Source organism: Haemaphysalis longicornis, unplaced genomic scaffold, assembly GCF_048455015.1.
Source record: "Haemaphysalis longicornis isolate Haplotype H1 unplaced genomic scaffold, Haemaphysalis longicornis Haplotype H1 scaffold_12, whole genome shotgun sequence".
Taxonomy (NCBI): Eukaryota; Metazoa; Arthropoda; class Arachnida; order Ixodida; family Ixodidae; genus Haemaphysalis; species Haemaphysalis longicornis.
This window is the reverse complement of record NW_027526225.1, coordinates 7297718-7308291: the sequence shown is the minus strand read 5'-3', so window position 1 is coordinate 7308291 and position 10574 is coordinate 7297718.

Genomic DNA, 10574 nt, shown 5'->3' with positions numbered 1-10574 from the left:
TGAGTGGTTTGGGAGAGGAACTGCAAAAAGCGTTTCTCTAACTGCTTTCAAAAAGCGTTTCTCTAACTGATTTCAGAAAGCGTTGTAACTCGATTAAAGTTATAATGCGTAAGACGCCAGTAAAATTAAACAGGCATGCAGATGGGAAGCCTCTCAGTCCGTGTAAAGAATAGCTATATCAAGCAGGTTATTGTCACAACAAGGGGTACGTAAATGTGGCACCAAGGGTAGCGATGAGACCCATGCATGCAAAAGCTGTAGCGCCCTCTGGAAGTTTTGAGTGCCGATCCGATCACGAGAAGGAAATCATGGGTAAAAATTCTATGTGCTGGACAGCATTCGATGAACACTCTAAAGTAATGAACCGCAGGCCATCTCTATCTCCAAACAGAAATGTTTCCAACCAATGCGTACTTCCGGTGATTACCTATGACTCAGAAATTTTGGAACTTACTAAGAACCCTAAAAGCAAATTTAAGACGACGTAGCGAACCCCACAAAAAGACACTGGCTCCAATCCACGCTGTGAAGGTAAGCTGTAAACGACACCCACAATAATTTCCCACGCGACGTCACTTCAATTCACACACGTGGCTCTACAAAGAGTGAAACCAGAGATTCTGCCGGCCGTTACCCGGAATTCGCGGAAACGGATTCCCGAACGCAGCAGCGTCGGCCACGGCGAAAGAAAACGGAAAGGAGTGTCTTTCGAAGGGTGAGACAACGGAACCTAGCCATTCTGATGTGCTAGCTCGGACCACCGCGCGACACAAGCGCAGCTACCGAAACAATTCGGCATGGGAGCTTAGTGATCCCCATTTATACAGATTTAAACTAGTTGGTTTAGTGGGTTTGAGAATTGCCAGAAAGCTGAGGGAACTTTTATAATCGCTATTTATCAAAACCAGTTGCTCCTTTCGCCTTTTGAAATACCTGTTGAAACACAACCGAATTTGTATTCACCCATTTAGAAAACGGAGTCCCATTGGTGGCAAGCAGTGCGCAACAGGTAGCGTTTCTCTAGCGGCCAGATGTCTGTGTGTGGTCTCTACATTTCGTTTTCCCGCCCTGCAAACCAATCCTTAACGTATCTTTGCCGTACGACCACTTAATTCCGTCGGGTCCGGGTTACCCAGGAGATGCTGTCGAACAAGTTAATCAAGTCGTGCTAAGGAAGCGCGCAGTGGAGGCGAAGCTGCGACGAAACAGGTCCAAAACAACCGTCGCTAAAGCAGACGACAAAGCCGACGGAATGGGTCCTGCCGTCACACCCGCCGGGTTGAGCAGGCTCCGGCGCGCGGAAATGCTGGATAATAGCGCTCATTCACCGCGCCATCTACACTGTGCTTCGTGAGTGTCGGGGAGAGCGTTGCCGGCGCCCCTCTTTATCTTACTCCGTGCCACGGTCGCCTCCAAAAAGCGCCCTCTTCCTCCCCAGCCGCGTTCGTAGTCTCTTGTGGCACACGCCACGAAGAAACCGTTGGCTGTTCGAGGTAGAAAGCTTCACTTTAAAAAGAATGGCAGAAGTAACCCTTTAAAATAGGAAACGGGTGTCTTGGATTATGGAGTGAACTCTGGTCAAGGCTATTCTGAAATTCACCGAAAGAAGTTGAGTTGGGCTGGACATGTAGGTTGGGGAGCTGACAAATGGGGGGACGCTGTAGGGTAACGTAGTGGAAGACCGACACCTCGATGCAGGGGTGAGATATGAACATCGCAGTGTCTAGAGTGCCGTCCGAAGGCACATCCAGCTCAGCGCTCCAGGCATGGCTAGGGCGCCGTCCGACAACATTCGAATATTTAGGGCTGGGCTGATACACGCCACAGCGTCTGCCGTTGTGGTGTAGAGGTTCCGTCTCAGGTTCTTGTTATTGAAGTCGGTGGCTCGAGTTATTTTTTTTACATTCAAAAGTTTTAATGATAATTTTTATGGCTTAGATTAGTGTTTGATGTTTTAAATAATTTTTTGTCTCTTCGTTTGGTTATGTTAGTTTACAGTGACATTAATGGAGGCGAAGTACTGCCAGACGCGGCATTTTGTCATCGAAACGCCGATGGACGTCGCTTTAGTGGAGGGCTTATTGTACCGCCGGACGGCACTCTAGACACATGCTACGGAAATTCGGCGACAAAGAATGGATTCCGACAGAACAGTCAGTATATGACAAGTCGGAAATCTATGACAGAAGCCTTGCCATCTTTTCTTGGAGGGAGGAATATGCGCGAAAGCCCCCCAGCACCTATATTCCTTCAAGCCGTCACTTTGCGCGAAGTCTACTCAACAGTTGAGCTTACCCTGCGATGCCTGAGTAGTATGTGGCGCTGTACCAGCGTGGGGGCGTACACGTGCACGTTTTCCCAGTGGCAGGGATGCATTGGAAGCGGCGTGTAGTACCGCCGGTTTCGGAGCCTCGACTTCTGTGGAAGCATGTTCGGAGTAGGCTTATGACCTAACTGGCGATGCGGATTAGCATGATAATGATGACGAGGACAAACGCATCGAAGTTGACGCGTACCCGCTCGAGGGGTTGCTCCTCTCCTCTCTACGTATCGCGTGTCGAGTTAAAAAAGTAACAGGGAATCTGCAAACATATATGAGAGCGCGAAAGCATTTTTAGAGCAAAGCTTTCTACCTCTACCAGCCAACGATTTCGTCGTGTGCGCCACAAAGACTCCCAACCGGGCTAAATAAAACTACTGGCACCCCCCGAGATCGATTCTGGGGCCGAAGAAAAGCGACTAAGCTCCGCCCACATATGGAGACGGGGGAGACAGACGCTGGTTTTGATTCATCGGCTGAGGAGGGGGAGGGCGCTTTTTGACGCGAATCCCAGGTAACAGCTGGAAGAATCTCTGGCTTCACTCTTTGTAGAGCCACGTGTGTGAATTCAAGTGACGTCCCATGGACAATTGTTGTGGGTGTCGTTTATAGCGCTGCTTTCCAATCAGCGCTTCACAGCGTGGATTGGAGATTGCTAGGTTCGTTGACGCGACTTCTGCCGATGTCGCGCCTACAATCGATATCGAGCTCACTGCATTTACTTGTTGCAGAATAAGGGACGCTGAAGGCCAACCGACATGGCGGGAGAGATTTCTGTTGAACGTGTTCTTGCATGAAATTATTCGCAGCCAATGGGAATAGAACGTGCGTGGAGGGTTGACGGCTTTGTGGACGCGTTTTACGGATGCCTGTCTTGTGCGTGTTGTCGCCAAACCTAACCAAACACTGCTTTAGCGTCGCGATGTAATTAAACGCGCGTGAGTTGCGATTACTGGTCACTACTTGCGCTGTGAGATGAAATGCTTTGGAGGCCTTCAAATTTCCCTTTTGGAGGTAAAAATTAGAGCGCACAGATTAAAAAAAAAGAGGGCCAAGAGCATACCGTAAGTTACAAAAATGGCTTGCTGTGGCTGACCATGGTGAAAAAGTCAAGAAGGATGGCGAAGGCATTCTTTGTTCCTCCTTTTGGTGAGGGGGTGTGCAGGGGGACCAGTGAAAGCGTTTACATGGTAGTGACTGAGCAACATTTTGATCTGTTCAAAACAGTCTTTTCGCGTTTGCCTACGTGGAGAGAGGGAGAGAGAGCGGGGGAGAGGGATAGATAGATAGATAGATAGATAGATAGATAGATAGATAGATAGATAGATAGATAGATAGATAGAGAGAGAGAGAGAGAGAGAGAGAGAGAGAGAGAGAGAGAGAGAGAGAGAGAGAGAGAGAGAGAGAGAACTTTGTTTGTCATCTTTGCTGAGCGTAACCACCCGAAAGGGGGGTTCCGGGTGGGCGCTTTGTCAAGCTGCACGACCACTCCTTGTACTACGGGAATGCAGCTGAGCAGCACGGACTCCCGCTGCTCGGAATTACTGATGTGGAATCCGGGGTTAGCGGACTGGGGTTTGAGATGGCAGGTCCAAACCTCTCAAAAGAAAATTGGCTACAGCTGTGTGATAGCCCCCAAGGTACCCTGACAACCAAAAGAACTTGGCACCTGCTACGGCCTCTCATCGTCCCCGAAACCAATAGGAGCGCGTCTCATAGAGCACTGACCCTAACTGTATACATTCCTTCAATAGCTCTTTTCTGCCTAATCCAGGCCTTCCTCATATCACGGGTCATCTACATCGCCCCCTATCTAACTCTCAGTAAAAGTGAAACGGAAGCCATTAATCGCCTTGCGGCTATGAAAAAGCTATTAATTTTCCTATGTCCAACGCGACAACTAAACTGCTCCAATTAGGCATTCACAATTCGGTCTCGGAACTCATCGAAGGGCACCTTTCCAGCCAACGTCTCCGCCTAACTTAAACACCAACATGACTGGCACTTTTACAAGACCTCAAAATGTCAACTCCTCAGACCACGGACAGAAAATCCCTTCCCTATAATTGGCGTCAACACATTCGTGTCCGCCCTCTTCCCAAAAATATGCATTCCACTTTACACTCCGGTCGTCGCCACGCTCGTAGCCACCCACGAACAAATCTACAGAAACAATCCTAGGGTTTCATACGCAGATGCCAGCCCTTATTTAAATCCGTCCCATCGCTTAGCCATGGTAACCACTAAAGATAAGATCATCACCTGTGCCTCAATCAAGACGTCATCTATCTGGGCGGCGCAAAAATTTGCTGTGGTCCTCGCCGTCACTCAAACACCGGCAACGCTTGTAATTACGGACTGTCAAGGCGTCTGTCGAAGCTTTTTATCAAGTTACGTTGCCTCAACTACGTGGAACCTCCTGGCTCAACACGCCATCGATAGGAAGATCGGCATTGTGAGGACCCCGGTACACTCCTCACCAACGGGCAATTATTTTGCCTATAGATAAGCCTGCGAACTCGCCTCCCAGGCCTCTGAGGAAACACGTAGTCTCGTTCCCCGGCTCACATTTCAGGACATCACCCAACATTACCGCAAATCAAGACAACATTTTCCTTCTCCTCACCCGCAGTTTACTTACACGGATGAAGTAATTCTCCGGAGGCTTCAAACAAACACTTTTCCTCACCCAACTTGGCTACATCTGATGTACCCCGTCCAATACCCTGTCACGCGTAAACTCTGCCCGAACCCATGTACCCTCGTACACATGATCTTGGGGTGCGCACACAACCCAGTCCTTCCACCGTTACCCACTTCCCTTCCCCTCCATGAGCTGTGGGAGAACCTGACGACCAGCGCCGGCTTGGCTGCACAGCAACTCCTGGTGTCCAGGGCTGAGGCAGCACGGTAGTCCCATGGTCTTCTGGACTGCGGAGCCACTCCTACATCACCAGGCTCACAATAAAGTTTTCCCACCTCCTCCAAACCATGTGTGTGAGTGAAGCAGCTGACAGTACGCACCATTTTCATGTGCCCTGGTACCTTTCCAGGTACTGTCGATGGCATAGGGCGGGGTGGGGGAAAGTGAATGTCTGCAGCCTACGCCACGCTACTGATTGTCCTCTTGTGAGGGATCTGCGAGCTGCCGGAAGTTTAAGACGACTCAGCCTGCAGTGCTGGGTAATTTCCTTATATGTCCAGAGCCTACCCTGATCAGAGCCTACCCTGATCCAGTGCCGTCTGATCAGACGGCACCTCTTCGGACTAGGGGTAGCCTGGTTGCAGAATCATCGGGCTTCCCCGTGTGCCAACTCGTTCCACGGGGGGGACGAGTGCGCTGTTGTCCAAATAAGATGGTCTTGTCTTGCTATTGTCTCAGAGCGGGTCCGTAGTATATACGCCGCTTCCGTAGAAACTCTCCTTCTTGCGTAGTTGCGCAGGGCGGTCTTAGAATCCGATATGATGATGCTGGCCCGTGTACCCATGATGGCGAGTGCGATGGCCACTTCTCCCATATCTTGGACAGGACGTGTTGACTGAACACGAGGATACCGCATTACCTTGGTGTTCAACCACCACTGCCTTTACCGCGCTTCGGCCAGGGTAGCTCACCGTGTCTACGTAGCAGACCTCAGGGTTAGAGTTGTACTGCTTGTGTAGCGCCATGGCCCTTGCTTGTCGGCGCTACTGGTGGTGTGATGGATGCATGTTACGGGGGATCGGTGCCACACTGAAGTCCTCCCGGATTTCCCGATGTAAGGGGGTCTTGTGTCCACGTAGACGGGCGTAAGGAATGCGCAAGGATTCTAGGATGGTCCTCCCGGTGATGGTAGTTGCTAACCGATTGTATTGGGACGTACGTTGGGCTTCAGTGGGCTCGTCCAGGGTGTTATGATTGGCCATCTCTAGCAGCCGGTCTGTGGCGGCTCTGATAGGGATGCCGACTTCTGCCGTGGTGGCTTTACGAATAATTCGATTATTTTTTTCGTTTCTGCTCTCCTGAGCTTGAGATATGGGGCGACGTACGCAATTCTTCTGATGATAAAGGTCTGCACAAGGCGGAGGAGGTTGGACGCCCTGAGGCCATGCTGTTTGTTTGCGATCCTGGTTATTAATATACTAATCTGGGCAGCTGCATTGTGCAATTCTTGAATTTTTGCTATATTGGTGCCTTTCTCGTGGATCCGCAGACCTAGAATACGAATGCAGCCAGTTTTGGGCATGGCGTTTCCTTGGAGGAACACTTGAATGTCTGGAGCAGATGATGGTCGCCTGCCTCGCTTTGTGGGGTTGTACAGAAGGATCTCTGATTTTTGCAGGGAACAGGTCAAACCTATATCGTGTACGTATGTATGTACAACATCAGCGGCTGCTTTCCGGCGTTCCTGCATCTCTGCATCACTACTACGTGCTGTAAACACCGTAATGTCATCGGCGTGCAAGCTATGGCGAATGTTGGGGATCTGGTCGAGCAAAGGAGGCAGCCCAAGCATGGCCACATTGAAAAGGAAGGGGGAGAGCACGGAGCGTTGTGGTGTCCACCTGCTGCCCAGGCTTATTGGAGTCCGATTCGAGACCCTGGATGTTGAGGTGAGTGGGACGTTGCGAAAGGAAGTCCGCCATGTAGGTATTTGTCTTGGCCCCAACGTTAAGGTCGTTTAAACTATTAAGTATGGTGGAGAATATTAAGGTACAACTTTCGCGGCGGCATATTACCCGATCAGGCATACGTCTCTTCGACTCCGGCATGATCAACGTTAGGTACGATCACGCAGTGCCTGCTCTTTCACCAAGCAGGCAGTTGCCACAGCGCACGGCTACCACAGAACAGGGAGCAATTCGGCTACCTCGTAGCTAGTAGATGTGTTAATGCATAGTAAAAAAAGCAAATCCTAACCCCCCCCCCCCCCCCCCCCCCCCGAAGAATCCAATTTTGTCGTGCCAAGCCCAAGCCAGAAGCGAGGGTCTTCTCATAACCCTCCCCGACGACATGGATTCCCAGATGCCGTTTCCTCTCTGGTATACCTACTAAGAAACTATGCTGAAGACCTTCTTGATTGATTGTGGGGTTGAACGCGCTGACGCAACGCAGGCGATGAGGCGCGCCGTAGTGGAGGACTCCGTATTAATATTGACCGCCTGGGGATCTTTAACGTGCGCCGTAATCTCGTACACAAAGTTGTTTTTGCTTTTCGCCTCCGTGAGAAAAGCGGCCGCTCCGGCCTGGAATCAAACCCACGTCTTCGTGCTGAGCAGCACAACGCCTTAGCCACCACGTACAGCGGGTGCTAAAGACCTTCTGTTCGGCTTTACAAGGCCAAACTGAAAAAAAATTAGCAGTGGCTTAGCTCGGCTATGCCGGGATATATGTAGCGTGAGCTAAGGTTCAGCAATCCAATCCAGTCTAGTCCAGTCCAATCAAATCCAGTCCAGTCCAGCCCAGTATGGTCCAGTCCAGTCACTGCTCCTCGCGCATGCGCAGCACGGCTCTCCAGGAGCTACGCGAAACGGCTATCAAGCAGCTCCGGCGCAGCGTCAGACTTGGCTACTGCGCAACGGAGGCGCACAGCTGGGCACGCGCCGGAGCCAGTGCGTCTCCCGCTGCTATGACGTCACTCCTCTGGAATGCGTAGACCAGCGAATGTGCAGACCCGATTCTCTACACAACCGTACTCCAACTGGATTGGGCAATCCAATCCAATCCAATCCAATCGAATGCTCCTCGCGCTTGCGCAGCACGGCCCTTCAGGGTCCCCGCGAAACTGCTCGACTGCCAGTGCAGCTTACGCTACAAAAAATGCGAAGTGCGATACAAGCAGTGACACAGCCAGGGCGACACATTGATGGCGGTGTATCGGTGGGCGATTCTGGTCTGGCATGGCCGATAGAGAAGGGGAGAAGGGAGGGGCTGCTGCTCCAGCATTTGAAAAAAAGCTTTGGGGGAGATGCTTCTCGAACCTTAAGAACTACGGTAAAAGCCAGTGAAAATTAAGTCAAAAGCACAGTTCTGCTCGTGTGTGTAGGGTCATACGCGAAGAAACGATTGTCCAACTTCATCTAATGACACGCAAATGATGGCTTCATCCTGAGGATATATAAAGAGTAAAACTATCTTGCCACGGCTGGGCGGAACACCTTCATGTGGTCCCACTGCGCGCAATGTGTAAATTCATCTGTGAACGCCACATTTTAGATTTGGCGTCCGATGCCATCCCGCGACCTCTCTCAAACCAATGTGCTCTCTTGAGGTTACTAAGCATTGCTCTAGTTTTCTGCGTATCAATTTTCAGGACCACGATTCTACTCTGCTTGTCCAGTGCGGTAATCATGCTTTGCAATTCGTCCCCCGAGTTACTTAACAAGGCAACGTCACCAGCAAATATGAGGTTACTGAGGTATTCTCCATTAACCCTTACACCAACCTGGTCCCAATCCAATGTCCTGAATACCTCTTGTAAACATGTTGTAAATAACATTGGAGCGATTGTGTCTCCTTGTCTGACGCCCTTCCTGAGAGATAATTAGAAGGATAAGAATGGGGTGGAGTACATTCGGCAGGCATTCTCATATAATGAATGGTAGCCTACCACTGATCCCTGAAGAAGAAAGTGTATGACAGCTGCATCTTACCGGTACTCACCTACGGGGCAGAAACTTGGAGGCTCACTAAGAGGGTTCAACTTAAATTGAGGACGACTAAGCGAGCTATGGAACGGATGAGAGCGGAGTGGGTCGGCGAACATACGCGCGTTAAGGACATGTTAGTAGAAATTAAGAAGAAGAAATGGACGCGGGCAGGGCATGTAATGCGAAGGCACGATAACCGTTGGTCATTAGGGCAACAGAGTGGATCCCTAGAGAAGGCAAGCGTAGCAGGGGGCGGCAGAAAGTTAGATGGGTTTATAAATAAGATCAAGAAGTTTGCGGGGGTAAATTATTCGCAGTTAGCCCGGGACAAGGATAATTGGAGATCCATGGGATAGGCCTTTGTCCTGCAGTGGGTGTCGATTGATGATGATGGTGATGCCATACCGCAATGCTTGTCCACGGCCGCTGGATGAAAGGCGCGGCCACGGCTTGTCTCATCCAGCGGTTGTGGCTTGTCTCTTGCGTCACCTGAGTGTCATTGTGCTTTCTCGCGGGACAGCTATAGAACAAGACCGCTGTATCCCCCAGCATTACACACACAATGACGCGGGCGGTGCACTCATTGCGTCCAGTTCTTATTTTATTGCTTGATTAAAATTCTTGGTCCTCGACGGGGCTGAAGAGACGCGCATGCGCAGTAGAGTGCGGACGGCGGACAACAAGGGAGGGAGGGACACAGCCCCGAGCTAATGGCGAATTCCATTGGGCGAACAGGAGCAGGTGGAGCGAGCAGCCAGAGCAGCACACGGGAGTAACGGGGACGTGTGCTTTCGTTCCGCGAAAGAAACATTCGCGCTGCTCCGGGAGCAGTGAAAAGAGGGGGAGGGCGAGATGTCAAGAGTCATGTGACCAAACGTTTCCCGCGCTCGCTTCTCGGAGCATTTCGTGCGCTCGTGATGTCCGCACGCAGTTATTCTTCGTCAGTTTTGCCAGATACGTGCCGGTGGTTTTGTGTCTGCCTTCCGCATGGCGACGAATGAAGAAGCCGAGCGGATGTTCATGTTCATGATAAAGGGGTCACCATCGTGTCTCCCAAAAATTAGCTGCGAACGATAACAGCGTCCACCGGCTTTTCCAGATACGACTCTACCTTCGGTCGCTGCTCCGGCGGGGTGAACAGGTGCTCGAACATAAACTCACGCAATGTCAAATCGTCGTCGTCGTCGCTGCTGCTGCTGTCCGATGATGAGCTGGCGCTTGAATCTGTGGTGCTTTCATCATCTAAAAGTAGCAGCAATTCCTTGTCCAGACGGCCGCGCTTAGCTGCTGCCGTACGCACTGAGCGACTACCGCGCCTGCTGGATTCCGCCATTTTTCATCCGCCACCCGGGGATAAAACCAGAAGTGACGCAAAAGAGGTCGTGTGACTTCCTCGGAGTTCCCTGTTACTCCGCCGCTGGTGACAGAGCACCGAGAACTGCTCTCGGCTGCTCTCGGCGCCAAAAAAGTGCTCCTCATCGACCAATGAAACACAACGCCCCTGCTCCTGCCCGACCACTGGAAAACGCCAGAACTCGCGAGAGCACTTTGGGTGCAGTTAGAAGTGCTCCTGTTCGCCCAATGGAAAGCGCTAGACAGCCGACACGCGAATTACCATTTACGC